General features: G+C 42.0%; 23 non-coding genes across 23 annotated transcripts; 13 read left to right on the top strand and 10 right to left on the bottom strand.

Moving 5' to 3' along the window:
- Positions 1–880: 880 nt before the first annotated feature.
- Positions 881–953, top strand: TRNAK-CUU (transfer RNA lysine (anticodon CUU)). The gene has a single exon. It is a non-coding gene; the product is annotated as a tRNA-Lys (tRNA).
- Positions 954–2001: 1048 nt separating this feature from the next.
- TRNAK-CUU (transfer RNA lysine (anticodon CUU)) lies at positions 2002–2074 on the top strand. The gene has a single exon. It is a non-coding gene; the product is annotated as a tRNA-Lys (tRNA).
- Positions 2075–2895: 821 nt separating this feature from the next.
- Positions 2896–2966, bottom strand: TRNAG-GCC (transfer RNA glycine (anticodon GCC)). Its single transcript has one exon. It is a non-coding gene; the product is annotated as a tRNA-Gly (tRNA).
- A 3519-nt stretch (positions 2967–6485) lies between these two features.
- TRNAK-CUU (transfer RNA lysine (anticodon CUU)) lies at positions 6486–6558 on the top strand. The gene has a single exon. It is a non-coding gene; the product is annotated as a tRNA-Lys (tRNA).
- An 821-nt stretch (positions 6559–7379) lies between these two features.
- Positions 7380–7450, bottom strand: TRNAG-GCC (transfer RNA glycine (anticodon GCC)). The gene has a single exon. It is a non-coding gene; the product is annotated as a tRNA-Gly (tRNA).
- Positions 7451–7606: 156 nt separating this feature from the next.
- TRNAK-CUU (transfer RNA lysine (anticodon CUU)) lies at positions 7607–7679 on the top strand. The gene has a single exon. It is a non-coding gene; the product is annotated as a tRNA-Lys (tRNA).
- Positions 7680–8500: 821 nt separating this feature from the next.
- TRNAG-GCC (transfer RNA glycine (anticodon GCC)) lies at positions 8501–8571 on the bottom strand. Its single transcript has one exon. It is a non-coding gene; the product is annotated as a tRNA-Gly (tRNA).
- Positions 8572–10733: 2162 nt separating this feature from the next.
- On the bottom strand, positions 10734–10804 carry TRNAG-GCC (transfer RNA glycine (anticodon GCC)). Its single transcript has one exon. It is a non-coding gene; the product is annotated as a tRNA-Gly (tRNA).
- A 156-nt stretch (positions 10805–10960) lies between these two features.
- On the top strand, positions 10961–11033 carry TRNAK-CUU (transfer RNA lysine (anticodon CUU)). Its single transcript has one exon. It is a non-coding gene; the product is annotated as a tRNA-Lys (tRNA).
- Positions 11034–11854: 821 nt separating this feature from the next.
- Positions 11855–11925, bottom strand: TRNAG-GCC (transfer RNA glycine (anticodon GCC)). Its single transcript has one exon. It is a non-coding gene; the product is annotated as a tRNA-Gly (tRNA).
- Positions 11926–13192: 1267 nt separating this feature from the next.
- On the top strand, positions 13193–13265 carry TRNAK-CUU (transfer RNA lysine (anticodon CUU)). Its single transcript has one exon. It is a non-coding gene; the product is annotated as a tRNA-Lys (tRNA).
- An 821-nt stretch (positions 13266–14086) lies between these two features.
- On the bottom strand, positions 14087–14157 carry TRNAG-GCC (transfer RNA glycine (anticodon GCC)). The gene has a single exon. It is a non-coding gene; the product is annotated as a tRNA-Gly (tRNA).
- Positions 14158–14313: 156 nt separating this feature from the next.
- TRNAK-CUU (transfer RNA lysine (anticodon CUU)) lies at positions 14314–14386 on the top strand. Its single transcript has one exon. It is a non-coding gene; the product is annotated as a tRNA-Lys (tRNA).
- An 821-nt stretch (positions 14387–15207) lies between these two features.
- TRNAG-GCC (transfer RNA glycine (anticodon GCC)) lies at positions 15208–15278 on the bottom strand. Its single transcript has one exon. It is a non-coding gene; the product is annotated as a tRNA-Gly (tRNA).
- Positions 15279–16318: 1040 nt separating this feature from the next.
- On the bottom strand, positions 16319–16389 carry TRNAG-GCC (transfer RNA glycine (anticodon GCC)). The gene has a single exon. It is a non-coding gene; the product is annotated as a tRNA-Gly (tRNA).
- Positions 16390–16545: 156 nt separating this feature from the next.
- On the top strand, positions 16546–16618 carry TRNAK-CUU (transfer RNA lysine (anticodon CUU)). The gene has a single exon. It is a non-coding gene; the product is annotated as a tRNA-Lys (tRNA).
- An 821-nt stretch (positions 16619–17439) lies between these two features.
- On the bottom strand, positions 17440–17510 carry TRNAG-GCC (transfer RNA glycine (anticodon GCC)). Its single transcript has one exon. It is a non-coding gene; the product is annotated as a tRNA-Gly (tRNA).
- Positions 17511–18777: 1267 nt separating this feature from the next.
- Positions 18778–18850, top strand: TRNAK-CUU (transfer RNA lysine (anticodon CUU)). Its single transcript has one exon. It is a non-coding gene; the product is annotated as a tRNA-Lys (tRNA).
- A 1048-nt stretch (positions 18851–19898) lies between these two features.
- TRNAK-CUU (transfer RNA lysine (anticodon CUU)) lies at positions 19899–19971 on the top strand. The gene has a single exon. It is a non-coding gene; the product is annotated as a tRNA-Lys (tRNA).
- A 1048-nt stretch (positions 19972–21019) lies between these two features.
- TRNAK-CUU (transfer RNA lysine (anticodon CUU)) lies at positions 21020–21092 on the top strand. The gene has a single exon. It is a non-coding gene; the product is annotated as a tRNA-Lys (tRNA).
- A 1048-nt stretch (positions 21093–22140) lies between these two features.
- On the top strand, positions 22141–22213 carry TRNAK-CUU (transfer RNA lysine (anticodon CUU)). Its single transcript has one exon. It is a non-coding gene; the product is annotated as a tRNA-Lys (tRNA).
- Positions 22214–23261: 1048 nt separating this feature from the next.
- Positions 23262–23334, top strand: TRNAK-CUU (transfer RNA lysine (anticodon CUU)). The gene has a single exon. It is a non-coding gene; the product is annotated as a tRNA-Lys (tRNA).
- Positions 23335–24155: 821 nt separating this feature from the next.
- Positions 24156–24226, bottom strand: TRNAG-GCC (transfer RNA glycine (anticodon GCC)). The gene has a single exon. It is a non-coding gene; the product is annotated as a tRNA-Gly (tRNA).
- Between the last annotated feature and the right edge of the window lie 1385 nt (positions 24227–25611).

Genomic DNA, 25611 nt, shown 5'->3' with positions numbered 1-25611 from the left:
TTGCCTTGCCATGATGCCATAACACTGTAAAAAAGCCTAGCTATCTGAGTCAATAGCGAATAAGACTCCAAATCTAAGAGTCATTTGCTTTGAGCACAACATTGGGTGGTGTTTATTCCCTTTTCAGATCCATGCCTCCCTCATGGCAGGCGCGAATTCTACCACTAAACCACAAGATTCTACCACTAAATCATTGTATGTTAAATTCTATACATGCACCACCAAAATGCAAAGAGCCAGGCACTCTTTAACAAAATATATCGCTGTTTCAGGTGTACATCAGTGGGTGAAACCATGCAGGAATATCAGGATCTACTGAATGTGGAAACTTTGCTTTGGTTTAATAGTGTAGATTGAAGAGCAAGCCTTGCCTTGCCTTGATGCTACAACACTGTAACAAAGCCTGGCCAGCTTAGTCAATAGAAATAAAACTCCCAAGCTAAGAGTCATATGCTTTTAGTACAACATTTGTTTGGTGTTTATTCCCTTTTCAGATCCAGACCTCTCTCTTGGCAGGTGGGAATTCTACCACTAAACCACAAGATTCTAACATTAATTTATTGTATGTGGAATTCTATACCTGCACCACCAAAAAGCAAAGAGCCAGACACTCTTTAACAAAATATACCATAATTTCAGTAAAACTTGAGTACTGCATTGGCCGGGAAACGAACCCGGGCCTCCCGCGTGGCAGGCGAGAATTCTACCACTGAACAACCAATGCTTCACATTTTACTTCACGGTTACTTACCCATTTTCCTCAATGTGTGAAACCAAGTATGCATCTCAGTGTACTGAATGTGGTAGCCTAGATCTACTTTAATAGCTTGTAGGGCACTCCTTGGCTTGAGTGGCCTTTTTGTCAAATCACAGTAACCAAGCCTGGCTAGCTCAGTCGGTAGAGCATGAGACTCTTAATCTCAGGGTCGTGGGTTCGAGCCCCACGTTGGGCGGTGTTTTTTCCCAGAATTCTACAGGCGAGATCTCTGTCACTACACAACCAAACATGTTTTATTTGAAACTTAAAAGAGGTGTACATCAGTGTGTGAAACCAAGCAGGAATCTCAGGATCTACTAAATGTGGAAACCTTGCTTTGGTTTTATAGATTGAAGGGCAATCCTTGCCTTGCCATGATGCCATAACACTGTAAAAAAGCCTAGCTATCTGAGTCAATAGCGAATAAGACTCCAAATCTAAGAGTCATTTGCTTTGAGCACAACATTGGGTGGTGTTTATTCCCTTTTCAGATCCATGCCTCCCTCATGGCAGGCGAGAATTCTACCACTAAACCACAAGATTCTACCACTAAATCATTGTATGTTGAATTCTATACCTGCACCACCAAAATGCAAAGAGCCAGGCACTCTTTAACAAAATATATCGCTGTTTCAGGTGTACATCAGTGGGTGAAACCATTCAGGAATATCAGGATCTACTGAATGTGGAAACTTTGCTTTGGTTTAATAGTGTAGATTGAAGAGCAAGCGTTGCCTTGCCTTGATGCTACAACACTGTAACAAAGCCTGGCCAGCTTAGTCAATAGAAATAAAACTCCCAAGCTAAGAGTCATATGCTTTTAGTACAACATTTGTTTGGTGTTTATTCCCTTTTCAGATCCAGACCTCTCTCTTGGCAGGTGGGAATTCTACCACTTAACCACAAGATTCTAACATTAATTTATTGTATGTGGAATTCTTTACCTGCACCACCAAAATGCAAAGAGCCAGACACTCTTTAACAAAATATACCATAATTTCAGTAAAACTTGAGAACTGCATTGGCCGGGAATCGAACCCGGGCCTCCCGCATGGCAGGCGAGAATTCTACCACTGAACAACCAATGCTTCACATTTTACTTCACGGTTACTTACCCATTTTCCTCAATTTGTGAAACCAAGCATGCATCTCAGTGTACTGAATGTGGTAGCCTAGATCTACTTTAATAGTTTGTAGGGCACTCCTTGGCTTGAGTGGCCTTTTTGTCACACAACAGTAACCAAGCCTGGCTAGCTCAGTCGGTAGAGCATGAGACTCTTAATCTCAGGGTCGTGGGTTCGAGCCCCACGTTGGGCGGTGTTTTTTCCCAGAATTCTACAGGCGAGATCTCTGTCACTACACAACCAAACGTGTTTTATTTAAAACTTAAAAGAGGTGTACATCAGTGTGTGAAACCAAGCAGGAATCTCAGGATCTACTAAATGTGGAAACCTAGCTTTGGTTTTATAGATTGAAGGGCAATCCTTGCCTTGCCATGATGCCATAACACTGTAAAAAAGCCTAGTTATCTGAGTCAATAGCGAATAAGACTCCAAATCTAAGAGTCATTTGCTTTGAGCACAACATTGGGTGGTGTTTATTCCCTTTTCAGATCCATGCCTCCCTCATAGCAGGCGAGAATTCTACCACTAAACTACAAGATTCTACCACTAAATCATTGTATGTTGAATTCTATACCTGCACCACCAAAATGCAAAGAGCCAGGCACTCTTTAACAAAATATATTGCTGTTTCAGGTGTACATCAGTGGGTGAAACCATGCAGGAATATCAGGATCTACTGAATGTGGAAACTTTGCTTTGGTTTAATAGTGTAGATTGAAGAGCAAGCGTTGCCTTGCCTTGATGCTACAACACTGTAACAAAGCCTGGCCAGCTTAGTCAATAGAAATAAAACTCCCAAGCTAAGAGTCATATGCTTTTAGTACAACATTTGTTTGGTGTTTATTCCCTTTTCAGATCCAGACCTCTCTCTTGGCAGGTGGGAATTCTACCACTAAACCACAAGATTCTAACATAAATTTATTGTATGTGGAATTCTATACCTGCACCACCAAAATGCAAAGAGCCAGACACTCTTTAACAAAATATACCATAATTTCAGTAAAACTTGAGTACTGCATTGGCCGGGAATCGAACCCGGGCCTCCCGCGTGGCAGGCGAGAATTCTACCACTGAACAACCAATGCTTCACATTTTACTTCACGGTTACTTACCCATTTTCCTCAATGTGTGAAACCAAGCATGCATCTCAGTGTACTGAATGTGGTAGCCTAGATCTACTTTAATAGCTTGTATTGCACTCCTTGGCTTGAGTGGCCTTTTTGTCAAATCACAGTAGCCAAGCCTGGCTAGCTCAGTCGGTAGAGCATGAGACTCTTAATCTCAGGGTCGTGGGTTCGAGCCCCACGTTGGGTGGTGTTTTTTCCCAGAATTCTACCGGCGAGATCTCTGTCACTACACAACCAAACGTGTTTTATTTGAAATTTAAAAGAGGTGTACATCAGTGTGTGAAACCAAGCAGGAATCTCAGGATCTACTAAATGTGGAAACCTTGCTTTGGTTTTATAGATTGAAGGGCAATCCTTGCCTTGCCATGATGCCATAACACTGTAAAAAAGCCTAGCTATCTGAGTCAATAGCGAATAAGACTCCAAATCTAAGAGTCATTTGCTTTGAGCACAACATTGGGTGGTGTTTATTCCCTTTTCAGATCCATGCCTCCCTCATGGCAGGCGAGAATTCTACCACTAAACCACAAGATTCTACCACTAAATCATTGTATGTTAAATTCTATACCTGCACCACCAAAATGCAAAGAGCCAGGCACTCGTTAACAAAATATATCGCTGTTTCAGGTGTACATCAGTGGGTGAAACCATGCAGGAATATCAGGATCTACTGAATGTGGAAACTTTGCTTTGGTTTAATAGTGTAGATTGAAGAGCAAGCCTTGCCTTGCCTTGATGCTACAACACTGTAACAAAGCCTGGCCAGCTTAGTCAATAGAAATAAAACTCCCAAGCGAAGAGTCATATGCTTTTAGTACAACATTTGTTTGGTGTTTATTCCCTTTTCAGATCCAGACCTCTCTCTTGGCAGGTGGGAATTCTACCACTTAACCACAAGATTCTAACATTAATTTATTGTATGTGGAATTCTTTACCTGCACCACCAAAATGCAAAGAGCCAGACACTCTTTAACAAAATATACCATAATTTCAGTAAAATTTGAGTACTGCATTGGCCGGGAATCGAACCCGGGCCTCCCGCATGGCAGGCGAGAATTCTACCACTGAACAACCAATGCTTCACATTTTACTTCACGGTTACTTACCCATTTTCCTCAATTTGTGAAACCAAGCATGCATCTCAGTGTACTGAATGTGGTAGCCTAGATCTACTTTAATAGTTTGTAGGGCACTCCTTGGCTTGAGTGGCCTTTTTGTCACACAACAGTAACCAAGTCTGGCTAGCTCAGTCGGTAGAGCATGAGACTCTTAATCTCAGGGTCGTGGGTTCGAGCCCCACGTTGGGCGGTGTTTTTTCCCAGAATTCTACAGGCGAGATCTCTGTCACTACACAACCAAACGTGTTTTATTTGAAACTTAAAAGAGGTGTACATCAGTGTGTGAAACCAAGCAGGAATCTCAGGATCTACTAAATGTGGAAACCTAGCTTTGGTTTTATAGATTGAAGGGCAATCCTTGCCTTGCCATGATGCCATAACACTGTAAAAAAGCCTAGTTATCTGAGTCAATAGCGAATAAGACTCCAAATCTAAGAGTCATTTGCTTTGAGCACAACATTGGGTGGTGTTTATTCCCTTTTCAGATCCATGCCTCCCTCATAGCAGGCGAGAATTCTACCACTAAACTACAAGATTCTACCACTAAATCATTGTATGTTGAATTCTATACCTGCACCACCAAAATGCAAAGAGCCAGGCACTCTTTAACAAAATATATTGCTGTTTCAGGTGTACATCAGTGGGTGAAACCATGCAGGAATATCAGGATCTACTGAATGTGGAAACTTTGTTTTGGTTTAATAGTGTAGATTGAAGAGCAAGCGTTGCCTTGCCTTGATGCTACAACACTGTAACAAAGCCTGGCCAGCTTAGTCAATAGAAATAAAACTCCCAAGCTAAGAGTCATATGCTTTTAGTACAACATTTGTTTGGTGTTTATTCCCTTTTCAGATCCAGACCTCTCTCTTGTCAGGTGGGAATTCTACCACTTAACCACAAGATTCTAACATTAATTTATTGTATGTGGAATTCTTTACCTGCACCACCAAAATGCAAAGAGCCAGACACTCTTTAACAAAATATACCATAATTTCAGTAAAACTTGAGTACTGCATTGGCCGGGAATCGAACCCGGGCCTCCCGCGTGGCAGGCTAGGATTCCACCACTGAACAACCAATGCTTCACATTTTACTTCCCGGTTACTTACCCATTTTCCTCAATGTGTGAAACCAAGCATGCATCTCAGTGTACTGAATGTGGTAGCCTAGATCTACTTTAATAGCTTGTATTGCACTCCTTGGCTTGAGTGGCCTTTTTGTCAAATCACAGTAACCAAGCCTGGCTAGCTCAGTCGGTAGCGCATGAGACTCTTAATCTCAGGGTCGTGGGTTCGAGCCCCACGTTGGGTGGTGTTTTTTCCCAGAATTCTACAGGCGAGATCTCTGTCACTACACAACCAAACGTGTTTTATTTGAAATTTAAAAGAGGTGTACATCAGTGTGTGAAACCAAGCAGGAATCTCAGGATCTACTAAATGTGGAAACCTTGCTTTGGTTTTATAGATTAAAGGGCAATCCTTGCCTTGCCATGATGCCATAACACTGTAAAAAAGCCTAGCTATCTGAGTCAGTAGCGAATAAGACTCCAAATCTAAGAGTCATTTGCTTTGAGCACAACATTGGGTGGTGTTTATTCCCTTTTCAGATCCATGCCTCCCTCATGGCAGGCGCGAATTCTACCACTAAACCACAAGATTCTACCACTAAATCATTGTATGTTAAATTCTATACCTGCACCACCAAAATGCAAAGAGCCAGGCACTCTTTAACAAAATATATCGCTGTTTCAGGTGTACATCAGTGGGTGAAACCATGCAGGAATATCAGGATCTACTGAATGTGGAAACTTTGCTTTGGTTTAATAGTGTAGATTGAAGAGCAAGCGTTGCCTTGCCTTGATGCTACAACACTGTAACAAAGCCTGGCCAGCTTAGTCAATAGAAATAAAACTCCCAAGCTAAGAGTCATATGCTTTTAGTACAACATTTGTTTGGTGTTTATTCCCTTTTCAGATCCAGACCTCTCTCTTGGCAGGTGGGAATTCTACCACTAAACCACAAGATTCTACCATTAATTTATTGTATGTGGAATTCTTTACCTGCACCACCAAAATGCAAAGAGCCAGCCACTCTTTAACAAAATATACCATAATTTCAGTAAAACTTGAGTACTGCATTGTCCGGGAATCGAGCCCGGGCCTCCCGCGTGGCAGGCGAGAATTCTACCACTGAACAACCAATGCTTCACATTTTACTTCACGGTTACTTACCCATTTTCCTCAATGTGTGAAACCAAGCATGCATCTCAGTGTACTGAATGTGGTAGCCTAGATCTACTTTAATAGCTTGTAGGGCACTCCGTGGCTTGAGTGGCCTTTTTGTCACATCACAGTAACCAAGCCTGGCTAGCTCAGTCGGTAGAGCATGAGACTCTTAATCTCAGGGTCGTGGGTTCGAGCCCCACGTTGGGCGGTGTTTTTTCCCAGAATTCTACAGGCGAGATCTCTGTCACTACACAACCAAACGTGTTTTATTTGAAACTTAAAAGAGGTGTACATCAGTGTGTGAAACCAAGCAGGAATCTCAGGATCTACTAAATGTGGAAACCTTGCTTTGGTTTTATAAATTGAAGGGCAATCCTTGCCTTGCCATGATGCCATAACACTGTAAAAAAGCCTAGCTATCTGAGTCAATAGCGAATAAGACTCCAAATCTAAGAGTCATTTGCTTTGAGCACAACATTGGGTGGTGTTTATTCCCTTTTCAGATCCATGCCTCCCTCATGGCAGGCGAGAATTCTACCACTAAACCACAAGATTCTACCACTAAATCATTGTATGTTAAATTCTATACCTGCACCACCAAAATGCAAAGAGCCAGGCACTCTTTAACAAAGTATATCGCTGTTTCAGGTGTACATCAGTGGGTGAAACCATGCAGGAATATCAGGATCTACTGAATGTGGAAACTTTGCTTTGGTTTAATAGTGTAGATTGAAGAGCAAGCGTTGCCTTACCTTAATGCTACAACACTGTAACAAAGCCTGGCCAGCTTAGTCAATAGAAATAAAACTCCCAAGCTAAGAGTCATATGCTTTTAGTACAACATTTGTTTGGTGTTTATTCCCTTTTCAGATCCAGACCTCTCTCTTGGCAGGTGGGAATTCTACCACTTAACCACAAGATTCTAACATTAATTTATTGTATGTGGAATTCTATACCTGCACCACCAAAATGCAAAGAGCCAGACACTCTTTAACAAAATATACCATAATTTCAGTAAAACTTGAGTACTGCATTGGCCGGGAATCGAACCCGGGCCTCCCGCGTGGCAGGCGAGAATTCTACCACTGAACAACCAATGCTTCACATTTTACTTCAAGGTTACTTACCCATTTTCCTCAATGTGTGAAACCAAGCATGCATCTCAGTGTACTGAATGTGGTAGCCTAGATCTACTTTAATAGCTTGTAGGGCACTCCTTGGCTTGAGTGGCCTTTTTGTCACATCACAGTAACCAAGCCTGGCTAGCTCAGTCGGTAGAGCATGAGACTCTTAATCTCAGGGTCGTGGGTTCGAGCCCCACGTTGGGCGGTGTTTTTTCCCAGAATTCTACAGGCGAGATCTCTGTCACTACACAACCAAACGTGTTTTATTTGAAACTTAAAAGAGGTGTACATCAGTGTGTGAAACCAAGCAGGAATCTCAGGAACTACTAAATGTGGAAACCTTGCTTTGGTTTTATAAATTGAAGGGCAATCCTTGCCTTGCCATGATGCCATAACACTGTAAAAAAGCCTAGCTATCTGAGTCAATAGCGAATAAGACTCCAAATCTAAGAGTCATTTGCTTTGAGCACAACATTGGGTGGTGTTTATTCCCTTTTCAGATCCATGCCTCCCTCATGGCAGGCGAGAATTCTACCACTAAACCACAAGATTCTACCACTAAATCATTGTATGTTAAATTCTATACCTGCACCACCAAAATGCAAAGAGCCAGGCACTCTTTAACAAAATATATCGCTGTTTCAGGTGTACATCAGTGGGTGAAACCATGCAGGAATATCAGGATCTACTGAATGTGGAAACTTTGCTTTGGTTTAATAGTGTAGATTGAAGAGCAAGCGTTGCCTTGCCTTGATGCTACAACACTGTAACAAAGCCTGGCCAGCTTAGTCAATAGAAATAAAACTCCCAAGCTAAGAGTCATATGCTTTTAGTACAACATTTGTTTGGTGTTTATTCCCTTTTCAGATCCAGACCTCTCTCTTGGCAGGTGGGAATTCTACCACTAAACCACAAGATTCTACCATTAATTTATTGTATGTGGAATTCTATACCTGCACCACCAAAATGCAAAGAGCCAGGCACTCTTTAACAAAATATACCATAATTTCAGTAAAACTTGAGTACTGCATTGGCCGGGAATCGAACCCGGGCCTCCCGCGTGGCAGGCGAGAATTCTACCACTGAACAACCAATGCTTCACATTTTACTTCACGGTTACTTACCCATTTTCCTCAATGTGTGAAACCAAGCATGCATCTCAGTGTACTGAATGTGGTAGCCTAGATCTACTTTAATAGCTTGTAGGGCACTCCTTGCCTTTTTGTCACACAACAGTAACCAAGCCTGGCTAGCTTAGTCGGTAGAGCATGAGACTCTTAATCTCAGGGTTGTGGGTTCGAGCCCCACGTTGGGCGGTGTTTTTTCCCAGAATTCTACAGGCGAGATCTCTGTCACTACACAACCAAACGTGTTTTATTTGAAACTTAAAAGAGGTGTACATCAGTGTGTGAAACCAAGCAGGAATCTCAGGATCTACTAAATGTGGAAACCTTGCTTTGGTTTTATAAATTGAAGGGCAATCCTTGCCTTGCCATGATGCCATAACACTGTAAAAAAGCCTAGCTATCTGAGTCAATAGCGAATAAGACTCCAAATCTAAGAGTCATTTGCTTTGAGCACAACATTGGGTGGTGTTTATTCCCTTTTCAGATCCATGCCTCCCTCATGGCAGGCGAGAATTCTACCACTAAACCACAAGATTCTACCACTAAATCATTGTATGTTAAATTCTATAACAGCACCACCAAAATGCAAAGAGCCAGGCACTCTTTAACAAAATATATCGCTGTTTCAGGTGTACATCAGTGGGTGAAACCATGCAGGAATATCAGGATCTACTGAATGTGGAAACTTTGCTTTGGTTTAATAGTGTAGATTGAAGAGCAAGCGTTGCCTTGCCTTGATGCTACAACACTGTAACAAAGCCTGGCCAGCTTAGTCAATAGAAATAAAACTCCCAAGCTAAGAGTCATATGCTTTTAGTACAACATTTGTTTGGTGTTTATTCCCTTTTCAGATCCAGACCTCTCTCTTGGCAGGTGGGAATTCTACCACTAAACCACAAGATTCTAACATTAATTTATTGTATGTGGAATTCTATACCTGCACCACCAAAAAGCAAAGAGCCAGACACTCTTTAACAAAATATACCATAATTTCAGTAAAACTTAAGTACTGCATTGGCCGGGAATCGAACCCGGGCCTCCCGCGTGGCAGGCGAGAATTCTACCACTGAACAACCAATGTTTCACATTTTACTTCACGGTTACTTACCCATTTTCCTCAATTTGTGAAACCAAGCATGCATCTCAGTGTACTGAATGTGGTAGCCTAGATCTACTTTAATAGCTTGTAGGGCACTCCTTGGCTTGAGTGGCCTTTTTGTCACACAACAGTAACCAAGCCTGGCTAGCTTAGTCGGTAGAGCCTGAGACTCTTAATCTCAGGGTTGTGGGTTCGAGCCCCACGTTGGGCGGTGTTTTTTCCCAGAATTCTACAGGTTGAGATCTCTGTCACTACACAACCAAAAGTGTTTTATTTGAAACTTAAAAGAGGTGTACATCAGTGTGTGAAACCAAGCAGGAATCTCAGGATCTACTAAATGTGGAAACCTTTCTTTGGTTTTATAAATTGAAGGGCAATCCTTGCCTTGCCATGATGCCATAAAACTGTAAAAAAGCCTAGCTATCTGAGTCAATAGCGAATAAGACTCCAAATCTAAGAGTCATTTGCTTTGAGCACAACATTGGGTGGTGTTTATTCCCTTTTCAGATCCATGCCTCCCTCATGGCAGGCGAGAATTCTACCACTAAACCACAAGATTCTACCACTAAATCATTGTATGTTAAATTCTATACCTGCACCACCAAAATGCAAAGAGCCAGGCACTCTTTAACAAAATATATCGCTGTTTCAGGTGTACATCAGTGGGTGAAACCATGCAGGAATATCAGGATCTACTGAATGTGGAAACTTTGCTTTGGTTTAATAGTGTAGATTGAAGAGCAAGCGTTGCCTTACCTTAATGCTACAACACTGTAACAAAGCCTGGCCAGCTTAGTCAATAGAAATAAAACTCCCAAGCTAAGAGTCATATGCTTTTAGTACAACATTTGTTTGGTGTTTATTCCCTTTTCAGATCCAGACCTCTCTCTTGGCAGGTGGGAATTCTACCACTTAACCACAAGATTCTAACATTAATTTATTGTATGTGGAATTCTATACCTGCACCACCAAAATGCAAAGAGCCAGACACTCTTTAACAAAATATACCATAATTTCAGTAAAACTTGAGTACTGCATTGGCCGGGAATCGAACCCGGGCCTCCCGCGTGGCAGGCGAGAATTCTACCACTGAACAACCAATGCTTCACATTTTACTTCAAGGTTACTTACCCATTTTCCTCAATGTGTGAAACCAAGCATGCATCTCAGTGTACTGAATGTGGTAGCCTAGATCTACTTTAATAGCTTGTAGGGCACTCCTTGGCTTGAGTGGCCTTTTTGTCACATCACAGTAACCAAGCCTGGCTAGCTCAGTCGGTAGAGCATGAGACTCTTAATCTCAGGGTCGTGGGTTCGAGCCCCACGTTGGGCGGTGTTTTTTCCCAGAATTCTACAGGCGAGATCTCTGTCACTACACAACCAAACGTGTTTTATTTGAAACTTAAAAGAGGTGTACATCAGTGTGTGAAACCAAGCAGGAATCTCAGGAACTACTAAATGTGGAAACCTTGCTTTGGTTTTATAAATTGAAGGGCAATCCTTGCCTTGCCATGATGCCATAACACTGTAAAAAAGCCTAGCTATCTGAGTCAATAGCGAATAAGACTCCAAATCTAAGAGTCATTTGCTTTGAGCACAACATTGGGTGGTGTTTATTCCCTTTTCAGATCCATGCCTCCCTCATGGCAGGCGAGAATTCTACCACTAAACCACAAGATTCTACCACTAAATCATTGTATGTTAAATTCTATACCTGCACCACCAAAATGCAAAGAGCCAGGCACTCTTTAACAAAATATATCGCTGTTTCAGGTGTACATCAGTGGGTGAAACCATGCAGGAATATCAGGATCTACTGAATGTGGAAACTTTGCTTTGGTTTAATAGTGTAGATTGAAGAGCAAGCGTTGCCTTGCCTTGATGCTACAACACTGTAACAAAGCCTGGCCAGCTTAGTCAATAGAAATAAAACTCCCAAGCTAAGAGTCATATGCTTTTAGTACAACATTTGTTTGGTGTTTATTCCCTTTTCAGATCCAGACCTCTCTCTTGGCAGGTGGGAATTCTACCACTAAACCACAAGATTCTACCATTAATTTATTGTATGTGGAATTCTATACCTGCACCACCAAAATGCAAAGAGCCAGGCACTCTTTAACAAAATATACCATAATTTCAGTAAAACTTGAGTACTGCATTGGCCGGGAATCGAACCCGGGCCTCCCGCGTGGCAGGCGAGAATTCTACCACTGAACAACCAATGCTTCACATTTTACTTCACGGTTACTTACCCATTTTCCTCAATGTGTGAAACCAAGCATGCATCTCAGTGTACTGAATGTGGTAGCCTAGATCTACTTTAATAGCTTGTAGGGCACTCCTTGCCTTTTTGTCACACAACAGTAACCAAGCCTGGCTAGCTTAGTCGGTAGAGCATGAGACTCTTAATCTCAGGGTTGTGGGTTCGAGCCCCACGTTGGGCGGTGTTTTTTCCCAGAATTCTACAGGCGAGATCTCTGTCACTACACAACCAAACGTGTTTTATTTGAAACTTAAAAGAGGTGTACATCAGTGTGTGAAACCAAGCAGGAATCTCAGGATCTACTAAATGTGGAAACCTTGCTTTGGTTTTATAAATTGAAGGGCAATCCTTGCCTTGCCATGATGCCATAACACTGTAAAAAAGCCTAGCTATCTGAGTCAATAGCGAATAAGAATCCAAATCTAAGAGTCATTTGCTTTGAGCACAACATTGGGTGGTGTTTATTCCCTTTTCAGATCCATGCCTCCCTCATGGCAGGCGCGAATTCTACCACTAAACCACAAGATTCTACCACTAAATCATTGTATGTTAAATTCTATACCTGCACCACCAAAATGCAAAGAGCCAGGCACTCTTTAACAAAATATATCGCTGTTTCAGGTGTACATCAGTGGGTGAAACCATGCAGGAATATCAGGATCTACTGAATGTGGAAACTTTGCTTTGGTTTAATAGTGTAGATTGAAGAGCAAGCGTTGCCTTGCCTTGATGCTACAACACTGTAACAAAGCCTGGCCAGCTTAGTCAATAGAAATAAAACTCCCAAGCTAAGAGTCATATGCTTTTAGTACAACATTTGTTTGGTGTTTATTCCCTTTTCAGATCCAGACCTCTCTCTTGGCAGGTGGGAATTCTACCACTAAACCACAAGATTCTACCATTAATTTATTGTATGTGGAATTCTTTACCTGCACCACCAAAATGCAAAGAGCCAGCCACTCTTTAACAAAATATACCATAATTTCAGTAAAACTTGAGTACTGCATTGTCCGGGAATCGAGCCCGGGCCTCCCGCGTGGCAGGCGAGAATTCTACCACTGAACAACCAATGCTTCACATTTTACTTCACGGTTACTTACCCATTTTCCTCAATGTGTGAAACCAAGCATGCATCTCAGTGTACTGAATGTGGTAGCCTAGATCTACTTTAATAGCTTGTAGGGCACTCCGTGGCTTGAGTGGCCTTTTTGTCACATCACAGTAACCAAGCCTGGCTAGCTCAGTCGGTAGAGCATGAGACTCTTAATCTCAGGGTCGTGGGTTCGAGCCCCACGTTGGGCGGTGTTTTTTCCCAGAATTCTACAGGCGAGATCTCTGTCACTACACAACCAAACGTGTTTTATTTGAAACTTAAAAGAGGTGTACATCAGTGTGTGAAACCAAGCAGGAATCTCAGGATCTACTAAATGTGGAAACCTTGCTTTGGTTTTATAAATTGAAGGGCAATCCTTGCCTTGCCATGATGCCATAACACTGTAAAAAAGCCTAGCTATCTGAGTCAATAGCGAATAAGACTCCAAATCTAAGAGTCATTTGCTTTGAGCACAACATTGGGTGGTGTTTATTCCCTTTTCAGATCCATGCCTCCCTCATGGCAGGCGAGAATTCTACCACTAAACCACAAGATTCTACCACTAAATCATTGTATGTTAAATTCTATACCTGCACCACCAAAATGCAAAGAGCCAGGCACTCTTTAACAAAGTATATCGCTGTTTCAGGTGTACATCAGTGGGTGAAACCATGCAGGAATATCAGGATCTACTGAATGTGGAAACTTTGCTTTGGTTTAATAGTGTAGATTGAAGAGCAAGCGTTGCCTTACCTTAATGCTACAACACTGTAACAAAGCCTGGCCAGCTTAGTCAATAGAAATAAAACTCCCAAGCTAAGAGTCATATGCTTTTAGTACAACATTTGTTTGGTGTTTATTCCCTTTTCAGATCCAGACCTCTCTCTTGGCAGGTGGGAATTCTACCACTTAACCACAAGATTCTAACATTAATTTATTGTATGTGGAATTCTATACCTGCACCACCAAAATGCAAAGAGCCAGACACTCTTTAACAAAATATACCATAATTTCAGTAAAACTTGAGTACTGCATTGGCCGGGAATCGAACCCGGGCCTCCCGCGTGGCAGGCGAGAATTCTACCACTGAACAACCAATGCTTCACATTTTACTTCAAGGTTACTTACCCATTTTCCTCAATGTGTGAAACCAAGCATGCATCTCAGTGTACTGAATGTGGTAGCCTAGATCTACTTTAATAGCTTGTAGGGCACTCCTTGGCTTGAGTGGCCTTTTTGTCACATCACAGTAACCAAGCCTGGCTAGCTCAGTCGGTAGAGCATGAGACTCTTAATCTCAGGGTCGTGGGTTCGAGCCCCACGTTGGGCGGTGTTTTTTCCCAGAATTCTACAGGCGAGATCTCTGTCACTACACAACCAAACGTGTTTTATTTGAAACTTAAAAGAGGTGTACATCAGTGTGTGAAACCAAGCAGGAATCTCAGGAACTACTAAATGTGGAAACCTTGCTTTGGTTTTATAAATTGAAGGGCAATCCTTGCCTTGCCATGATGCCATAACACTGTAAAAAAGCCTAGCTATCTGAGTCAATAGCGAATAAGACTCCAAATCTAAGAGTCATTTGCTTTGAGCACAACATTGGGTGGTGTTTATTCCCTTTTCAGATCCATGCCTCCCTCATGGCAGGCGAGAATTCTACCACTAAACCACAAGATTCTACCACTAAATCATTGTATGTTAAATTCTATACCTGCACCACCAAAATGCAAAGAGCCAGGCACTCTTTAACAAAATATATCGCTGTTTCAGGTGTACATCAGTGGGTGAAACCATGCAGGAATATCAGGATCTACTGAATGTGGAAACTTTGCTTTGGTTTAATAGTGTAGATTGAAGAGCAAGCGTTGCCTTGCCTTGATGCTACAACACTGTAACAAAGCCTGGCCAGCTTAGTCAATAGAAATAAAACTCCCAAGCTAAGAGTCATATGCTTTTAGTACAACATTTGTTTGGTGTTTATTCCCTTTTCAGATCCAGACCTCTCTCTTGGCAGGTGGGAATTCTACCACTAAACCACAAGATTCTACCATTAATTTATTGTATGTGGAATTCTATACCTGCACCACCAAAATGCAAAGAGCCAGGCACTCTTTAACAAAATATACCATAATTTCAGTAAAACTTGAGTACTGCATTGGCCGGGAATCGAACCCGGGCCTCCCGCGTGGCAGGCGAGAATTCTACCACTGAACAACCAATGCTTCACATTTTACTTCACGGTTACTTACCCATTTTCCTCAATGTGTGAAACCAAGCATGCATCTCAGTGTACTGAATGTGGTAGCCTAGATCTACTTTAATAGCTTGTAGGGCACTCCTTGCCTTTTTGTCACACAACAGTAACCAAGCCTGGCTAGCTTAGTCGGTAGAGCATGAGACTCTTAATCTCAGGGTTGTGGGTTCGAGCCCCACGTTGGGCGGTGTTTTTTCCCAGAATTCTACAGGCGAGATCTCTGTCACTACACAACCAAACGTGTTTTATTTGAAACTTAAAAGAGGTGTACATCAGTGTGTGAAACCAAGCAGGAATCTCAGGATCTACTAAATGTGGAAACCTTGCTTTGGTTTTATAAATTGAAGGGCAATCCTTGCCTTGCCATGATGCCATAACACTGTAAAAAAGCCTAGCTATCTGAGTCAATAGCGAATAAGACTCCAAATCTAAGAGTCATTTGCTTTGAGCACAACATTGGGTGGTGTTTATTCCCTTTTCAGATCCATGCCTCCCTCATGGCAGGCGAGAATTCTACCACTAAACCACAAGATTCTACCACTAAATCATTGTATGTTAAATTCTATAACAGCACCACCAAAATGCAAAGAGCCAGGCACTCTTTAACAAAATATATCGCTGTTTCAGGTGTACATCAGTGGGTGAAACCATGCAGGAATATCAGGATCTACTGAATGTGGAAACTTTGCTTTGGTTTAATAGTGTAGATTGAAGAGCAAGCGTTGCCTTGCCTTGATGCTACAACACTGTAACAAAGCCTGGCCAGCTTAGTCAATAGAAATAAAACTCCCAAGCTAAGAGTCATATGCTTTTAGTACAACATTTGTTTGGTGTTTATTCCCTTTTCAGATCCAGACCTCTCTCTTGGCAGGTGGGAATTCTACCACTTAACCACAAGATTCTAACATTAATTTATTGTATGTGGAATTCTATACCTGCACCACCAAAATGCAAAGAGCCAGACACTCTTTAACAAAATATACCATAATTTCAGTAAAACTTGAGTACTGCATTGGCCGGGAATCGAACCCGGGCCTCCCGCGTGGCAGGCGAGAATTCTACCACTGAACAACCAATGCTTCACATTTTACTTCAAGGTTACTTACCCATTTTCCTCAATGTGTGAAACCAAGCATGCATCTCAGTGTACTGAATGTGGTAGCCTAGATCTACTTTAATAGCTTGTAGGGCACTCCTTGGCTTGAGTGGCCTTTTTGTCACATCACAGTAACCAAGCCTGGCTAGCTCAGTCGGTAGAGCATGAGACTCTTAATCTCAGGGTCGTGGGTTCGAGCCCCACGTTGGGCGGTGTTTTTTCCCAGAATTCTACAGGCGAGATCTCTGTCACTACACAACCAAACGTGTTTTATTTGAAACTTAAAAGAGGTGTACATCAGTGTGTGAAACCAAGCAGGAATCTCAGGAACTACTAAATGTGGAAACCTTGCTTTGGTTTTATAAATTGAAGGGCAATCCTTGCCTTGCCATGATGCCATAACACTGTAAAAAAGCCTAGCTATCTGAGTCAATAGCGAATAAGACTCCAAATCTAAGAGTCATTTGCTTTGAGCACAACATTGGGTGGTGTTTATTCCCTTTTCAGATCCATGCCTCCCTCATGGCAGGCGAGAATTCTACCACTAAACCACAAGATTCTACCACTAAATCATTGTATGTTAAATTCTATACCTGCACCACCAAAATGCAAAGAGCCAGGCACTCTTTAACAAAATATATCGCTGTTTCAGGTGTACATCAGTGGGTGAAACCATGCAGGAATATCAGGATCTACTGAATGTGGAAACTTTGCTTTGGTTTAATAGTGTAGATTGAAGAGCAAGCGTTGCCTTGCCTTGATGCTACAACACTGTAACAAAGCCTGGCCAGCTTAGTCAATAGAAATAAAACTCCCAAGCTAAGAGTCATATGCTTTTAGTACAACATTTGTTTGGTGTTTATTCCCTTTTCAGATCCAGACCTCTCTCTTGGCAGGTGGGAATTCTACCACTAAACCACAAGATTCTACCATTAATTTATTGTATGTGGAATTCTATACCTGCACCACCAAAATGCAAAGAGCCAGGCACTCTTTAACAAAATATACCATAATTTCAGTAAAACTTGAGTACTGCATTGGCCGGGAATCGAACCCGGGCCTCCCGCGTGGCAGGCGAGAATTCTACCACTGAACAACCAATGCTTCACATTTTACTTCACGGTTACTTACCCATTTTCCTCAATGTGTGAAACCAAGCATGCATCTCAGTGTACTGAATGTGGTAGCCTAGATCTACTTTAATAGCTTGTAGGGCACTCCTTGCCTTTTTGTCACACAACAGTAACCAAGCCTGGCTAGCTTAGTCGGTAGAGCATGAGACTCTTAATCTCAGGGTTGTGGGTTCGAGCCCCACGTTGGGCGGTGTTTTTTCCCAGAATTCTACAGGCGAGATCTCTGTCACTACACAACCAAACGTGTTTTATTTGAAACTTAAAAGAGGTGTACATCAGTGTGTGAAACCAAGCAGGAATCTCAGGATCTACTAAATGTGGAAACCTTGCTTTGGTTTTATAAATTGAAGGGCAATCCTTGCCTTGCCATGATGCCATAACACTGTAAAAAAGCCTAGCTATCTGAGTCAATAGCGAATAAGACTCCAAATCTAAGAGTCATTTGCTTTGAGCACAACATTGGGTGGTGTTTATTCCCTTTTCAGATCCATGCCTCCCTCATGGCAGGCGAGAATTCTACCACTAAACCACAAGATTCTACCACTAAATCATTGTATGTTAAATTCTATAACAGCACCACCAAAATGCAAAGAGCCAGGCACTCTTTAACAAAATATATCGCTGTTTCAGGTGTACATCAGTGGGTGAAACCATGCAGGAATATCAGGATCTACTGAATGTGGAAACTTTGCTTTGGTTTAATAGTGTAGATTGAAGAGCAAGCGTTGCCTTGCCTTGATGCTACAACACTGTAACAAAGCCTGGCCAGCTTAGTCAATAGAAATAAAACTCCCAAGCTAAGAGTCATATGCTTTTAGTACAACATTTGTTTGGTGTTTATTCCCTTTTCAGATCCAGACCTCTCTCTTGGCAGGTGGGAATTCTACCACTAAACCACAAGATTCTAACATTAATTTATTGTATGTGGAATTCTATACCTGCACCACCAAAAAGCAAAGAGCCAGACACTCTTTAACAAAATATACCATAATTTCAGTAAAACTTAAGTACTGCATTGGCCGGGAATCGAACCCGGGCCTCCCGCGTGGCAGGCGAGAATTCTACCACTGAACAACCAATGTTTCACATTTTACTTCACGGTTACTTACCCATTTTCCTCAATTTGTGAAACCAAGCATGCATCTCAGTGTACTGAATGTGGTAGCCTAGATCTACTTTAATAGCTTGTATTGCACTCCTTGGCTTGAGTGGCCTTTTTGTCAAATCACAGTAACCAAGCCTGGCTAGCTCAGTCGGTAGAGCATGAGACTCTTAATCTCAGGGTCGTGGGTTCGAGCCCCACGTTGGGCGGTGTTTTTTCCCAGAATTCTACAGGCGAGATCTCTGTCACTACACAACCAAACGTGTTTTATTTGAAACTTAAAAGAGGTGTACATCAGTGTGTGAAACCAAGCAGGAATCTCAGGATCTACTAAATGTGGAAACCTTGCTTTGGTTTTATAGATTGAAGGGCAATCCTTGCCTTGCCATGATGCCATAACACTGTAAAAAAGCCTAGCTATCTGAGTCAATAGCGAATAAGACTCCAAATCTAAGAGTCATTTGCTTTGAGCACAACATTGGGTGGTGTTTATTCCCTTTTCAGATCCATGCCTCCCTCATGGCAGGCGAGAATTCTACCACTAAACCACAAGATTTTACCACTAAATCATTGTATGTTAAATTCTATACCTGCACCACCAAAATGCAAAGAGCCAGGCACTCTTTAACAAAATATATCGCTGTTTCAGGTGTACATCAGTGGGTGAAACCATGCAGGAATATCAGGATCTACTGAATGTGGAAACTTTGCTTTGGTTTAATAGTGTAGATTGAAGAGCAAGCCTTGCCTTGCCTTGATGCTACAACACTGTAACAAAGCCTGGCCAGCTTAGTCAATAGAAATAAAACTCCCAAGCTAAGAGTCATATGCTTTTAGTACAACATTTGTTTGGTGTTTATTCCCTTTTCAGATCCAGACCTCTCTCTTGGCAGGTGGGAATTCTACCACTAAACCACAAGATTCTAACATTAATTTATTGTATGTGGAATTCTATACCTGCACCACCAAAAAGCAAAGAGCCAGACACTCTTTAACAAAATATACCATAATTTCAGTAAAACTTGAGTACTGCATTGGCCGGGAAACGAACCCGGGCCTCCCCCGTGGCAGGCGAGAATTCTACCACTGAACAACCAATGCTTCACATTTTACTTCACGGTTACTTACCCATTTTCCTCAATTTGTGAAACCAAGCATGCATCTCAGTGTACTGAATGTGGTAGCCTAGATCTACTTTAATAGCTTGTAGGGCACTCCTTGGCTTGAGTGGCCTTTTTGTCACACAACAGTAACCAAGCCTGGCTAGCTCAGTCGGTAGAGCATGAGACTCTTAATCTCAGGGTCGTGGGTTCGAGCCCCACGTTGGGCGGTGTTTTTTCCCAGAATTCTACAGGCGAGATCTCTGTCACTACACAACCAAACGTGTTTTATTTGAAACTTAAAAGAGGTGTACATCAGTGTGTGAAACCAAGCAGGAATCTCAGGATCTACTAAATGTGGAAACCTTGCTTTGGTTTTATAAATTGAAGGGCAATCCTTGCCTTGCCATGATGCCATAACACTGTAAAAAAGCCTAGCTATCTGAGTCAATAGCGAATAAGACTCCAAATCTAAGAGTCATTTGCTTTGAGCACAACATTGGGTGGTGTTTATTCCCTTTTCAGATCCATGCCTCCCTCATGGCAGGCGCGAATTCTACCACTAAACCACAAGATTCTACCACTAAATCATTGTATGTTAAATTCTATACCTGCACCACCAAAATGCAAAGAGCCAGGCACTCTTTAACAAAATATATCGCTGTTTCAGGTGTACATCAGTGGGTGAAACCATGCAGGAATATCAGGATCTACTGAATGTGGAAACTTTGCTTTGGTTTAATAGTGTAGATTGAAGAGCAAGCCTTGCCTTGCCTTGATGCTACAACACTGTAACAAAGCCTGGCCAGCTTAGTCAATAGAAATAAAACTCCCAAGCTAAGAGTCATATGCTTTTAGTACAACATTTGTTTGGTGTTTATTCCCTTTTCAGATCCAGACCTCTCTCTTGGCAGGTGGGAATTCTACCACTAAACCACAAGATTCTAACATTAATTTATTGTATGTGGAATTCTATACCTGCACCACCAAAAAGCAAAGAGCCAGACACTCTTTAACAAAATATACCATAATTTCAGTAAAACTTAAGTACTGCATTGGCCGGGAATCGAACCCGGGCCTCCCGCGTGGCAGGCGAGAATTCTACCACTGAACAACCAATGTTTCACATTTTACTTCACGGTTACTTACCCATTTTCCTCAATTTGTGAAACCAAGCATGCATCTCAGTGTACTGAATGTGGTAGCCTAGATCTACTTTAATAGCTTGTATTGCACTCCTTGGCTTGAGTGGCCTTTTTGTCAAATCACAGTAACCAAGCCTGGCTAGCTCAGTCGGTAGAGCATGAGACTCTTAATCTCAGGGTCGTGGGTTCGAGCCCCACGTTGGGCGGTGTTTTTTCCCAGAATTCTACAGGCGAGATCTCTGTCACTACACAACCAAACGTGTTTTATTTGAAACTTAAAAGAGGTGTACATCAGTGTGTGAAACCAAGCAGGAATCTCAGGATCTACTAAATGTGGAAACCTTGCTTTGGTTTTATAGATTGAAGGGCAATCCTTGCCTTGCCATGATGCCATAACACTGTAAAAAAGCCTAGCTATCTGAGTCAATAGCGAATAAGACTCCAAATCTAAGAGTCATTTGCTTTGAGCACAACATTGGGTGGTGTTTATTCCCTTTTCAGATCCATGCCTCCCTCATGGCAGGCGAGAATTCTACCACTAAACCACAAGATTCTACCACTAAATCATTGTATGTTAAATTCTATACCTGCACCACCAAAATGCAAAGAGCCAGGCACTCTTTAACAAAATATATCGCTGTTTCAGGTGTACATCAGTGGGTGAAACCATGCAGGAATATCAGGATCTACTGAATGTGGAAACTTTGCTTTGGTTTAATAGTGTAGATTGAAGAGCAAGCCTTGCCTTGCCTTGATGCTACAACACTGTAACAAAGCCTGGCCAGCTTAGTCAATAGAAATAAAACTCCCAAGCTAAGAGTCATATGCTTTTAGTACAACATTTGTTTGGTGTTTATTCCCTTTTCAGATCCAGACCTCTCTCTTGGCAGGTGGGAATTCTACCACTAAACCACAAGATTCTAACATTAATTTATTGTATGTGGAATTCTATACCTGCACCACCAAAAAGCAAAGAGCCAGACACTCTTTAACAAAATATACCATAATTTCAGTAAAACTTGAGTACTGCATTGGCCGGGAAACGAACCCGGGCCTCCCGCGTGGCAGGCGAGAATTCTACCACTGAACAACCAATGCTTCACATTTTACTTCACGGTTACTTACCCATTTTCCTCAATGTGTGAAACCAAGTATGCATCTCAGTGTACTGAATGTGGTAGCCTAGATCTACTTTAATAGCTTGTAGGGCACTCCTTGGCTTGAGTGGCCTTTTTGTCAAATCACAGTAACCAAGCCTGGCTAGCTCAGTCGGTAGAGCATGAGACTCTTAATCTCAGGGTCGTGGGTTCGATCCCCACGTTGGGCAGTGTTTTTTCCCAGAATTCTACAGGCGAGATCTCTGTCACTACACAACCAAACATGTTTTATTTGAAACTTAAAAGAGGTGTACATCAGTGTGTGAAACCAAGCAGGAATCTCAGGATCTACTAAATGTGGAAACCTTGCTTTGGTTTTATAGATTGAAGGGCAATCCTTGCCTTGCCATGATGCCATAACACTGTAAAAAAGCCTAGCTATCTGAGTCAATAGCGAATAAGACTCCAAATCTAAGAGTCATTTGCTTTGAGCACAACATTGGGTGGTGTTTATTCCCTTTTCAGATCCATGCCTCCCTCATGGCAGGCGAGAATTCTACCACTAAACCACAAGATTCTACCACTAAATCATTGTATGTTGAATTCTATACCTGCACCACCAAAATGCAAAGAGCCAGGCACTCTTTAACAAAATATATCGCTGTTTCAGGTGTACATCAGTGGGTGAAACCATGCAGGAATATCAGGATCTACTGAATGTGGAAACTTTGCTTTGGTTTAATAGTGTAGATTGAAGAGCAAGCGTTGCCTTGCCTTGATGCTACAACACTGTAACAAAGCCTGGCCAGCTTAGTCAATAGAAATAAAACTCCCAAGCTAAGAGTCATATGCTTTTAGTACAACATTTGTTTGGTGTTTATTCCCTTTTCAGATCCAGACCTCTCTCTTGGCAGGTGGGAATTCTACCACTTAACCACAAGATTCTAACATTAATTTATTGTATGTGGAATTCTTTACCTGCACCACCAAAATGCAAAGAGCCAGACACTCTTTAACAAAATATACCATAATTTCAGTAAAACTTGAGAACTGCATTGGCCGGGAATCGAACCCGGGCCTCCCGCATGGCAGGCGAGAATTCTACCACTGAACAACCAATGCTTCACATTTTACTTCACGGTTACTTACCCATTTTCCTCAATTTGTGAAACCAAGCATGCATCTCAGTGTACTGAATGTGGTAGCCTAGATCTACTTTAATAGTTTGTAGGGCACTCCTTGGCTTGAGTGGCCTTTTTGTCACACAACAGTAACCAAGCCTGGCTAGCTCAGTCGGTAGAGCATGAGACTCTTAATCTCAGGGTCGTGGGTTCGAGCCCCACGTTGGGCGGTGTTTTTTCCCAGAATTCTACAGGCGAGATCTCTGTCACTACACAACCAAACGTGTTTTATTTAAAACTTAAAAGAGGTGTACATCAGTGTGTGAAACCAAGCAGGAATCTCAGGATCTACTAAATGTGGAAACCTAGCTTTGGTTTTATAGATTGAAGGGCAATCCTTGCCTTGCCATGATGCCATAACACTGTAAAAAAGCCTAGTTATCTGAGTCAATAGCGAATAAGACTCCAAATCTAAGAGTCATTTGCTTTGAGCACAACATTGGGTGGTGTTTATTCCCTTTTCAGATCCATGCCTCCCTCATAGCAGGCGAGAATTCTACCACTAAACTACAAGATTCTACCACTAAATCATTGTATGTTGAATTCTATACCTGCACCACCAAAATGCAAAGAGCCAGGCACTCTTTAACAAAATATATTGCTGTTTCAGGTGTACATCAGTGGGTGAAACCATGCAGGAATATCAGGATCTACTGAATGTGGAAACTTTGCTTTGGTTTAATAGTGTAGATTGAAGAGCAAGCGTTGCCTTGCCTTGATGCTACAACACTGTAACAAAGCCTGGCCAGCTTAGTCAATAGAAATAAAACTCCCAAGCTAAGAGTCATATGCTTTTAGTACAACATTTGTTTGGTGTTTATTCCCTTTTCAGATCCAGACCTCTCTCTTGGCAGGTGGGAATTCTACCACTAAACCACAAGATTCTAACATAAATTTATTGTATGTGGAATTCTATACCTGCACCACCAAAATGCAAAGAGCCAGACACTCTTTAACAAAATATACCATAATTTCAGTAAAACTTGAGTACTGCATTGGCCGGGAATCGAACCCGGGCCTCCCGCGTGGCAGGCGAGAATTCTACCACTGAACAACCAATGCTTCACATTTTACTTCACGGTTACTTACCCATTTTCCTCAATGTGTGAAACCAAGCATGCATCTCAGTGTACTGAATGTGGTAGCCTAGATCTACTTTAATAGCTTGTATTGCACTCCTTGGCTTGAGTGGCCTTTTTGTCAAATCACAGTAGCCAAGCCTGGCTAGCTCAGTCGGTAGAGCATGAGACTCTTAATCTCAGGGTCGTGGGTTCGAGCCCCACGTTGGGTGGTGTTTTTTCCCAGAATTCTACCGGCGAGATCTCTGTCACTACACAACCAAACGTGTTTTATTTGAAATTTAAAAGAGGTGTACATCAGTGTGTGAAACCAAGCAGGAATCTCAGGATCTACTAAATGTGGAAACCTTGCTTTGGTTTTATAGATTGAAGGGCAATCCTTGCCTTGCCATGATGCCATAACACTGTAAAAAAGCCTAGCTATCTGAGTCAATAGCGAATAAGACTCCAAATCTAAGAGTCATTTGCTTTGAGCACAACATTGGGTGGTGTTTATTCCCTTTTCAGATCCATGCCTCCCTCATGGCAGGCGAGAATTCTACCACTAAACCACAAGATTCTACCACTAAATCATTGTATGTTAAATTCTATACCTGCACCACCAAAATGCAAAGAGCCAGGCACTCGTTAACAAAATATATCGCTGTTTCAGGTTTACATCAGTGGGTGAAACCATGCAGGAATATCAGGATCTACTGAATGTGGAAACTTTGCTTTGGTTTAATAGTGTAGATTGAAGAGCAAGCCTTGCCTTGCCTTGATGCTACAACACTGTAACAAAGCCTGGCCAGCTTAGTCAATAGAAATAAAACTCCCAAGCGAAGAGTCATATGCTTTTAGTACAACATTTGTTTGGTGTTTATTCCCTTTTCAGATCCAGACCTCTCTCTTGGCAGGTGGGAATTCTACCACTTAACCACAAGATTCTAACATTAATTTATTGTATGTGGAATTCTTTACCTGCACCACCAAAATGCAAAGAGCCAGACACTCTTTAACAAAATATACCATAATTTCAGTAAAATTTGAGTACTGCATTGGCCGGGAATCGAACCCGGGCCTCCCGCATGGCAGGCGAGAATTCTACCACTGAACAACCAATGCTTCACATTTTACTTCACGGTTACTTACCCATTTTCCTCAATTTGTGAAACCAAGCATGCATCTCAGTGTACTGAATGTGGTAGCCTAGATCTACTTTAATAGTTTGTAGGGCACTCCTTGGCTTGAGTGGCCTTTTTGTCACACAACAGTAACCAAGTCTGGCTAGCTCAGTCGGTAGAGCATGAGACTCTTAATCTCAGGGTCGTGGGTTCGAGCCCCACGTTGGGCGGTGTTTTTTCCCAGAATTCTACAGGCGAGATCTCT

The sequence above is a fragment of the Crinia signifera genome, chromosome 3, assembly GCF_055691185.1.
Source record: "Crinia signifera chromosome 3, ASM5569118v1, whole genome shotgun sequence".
Taxonomy (NCBI): Eukaryota; Metazoa; Chordata; class Amphibia; order Anura; family Myobatrachidae; genus Crinia; species Crinia signifera.
This window is presented reverse-complemented; position numbering and strand designations above follow the sequence as displayed.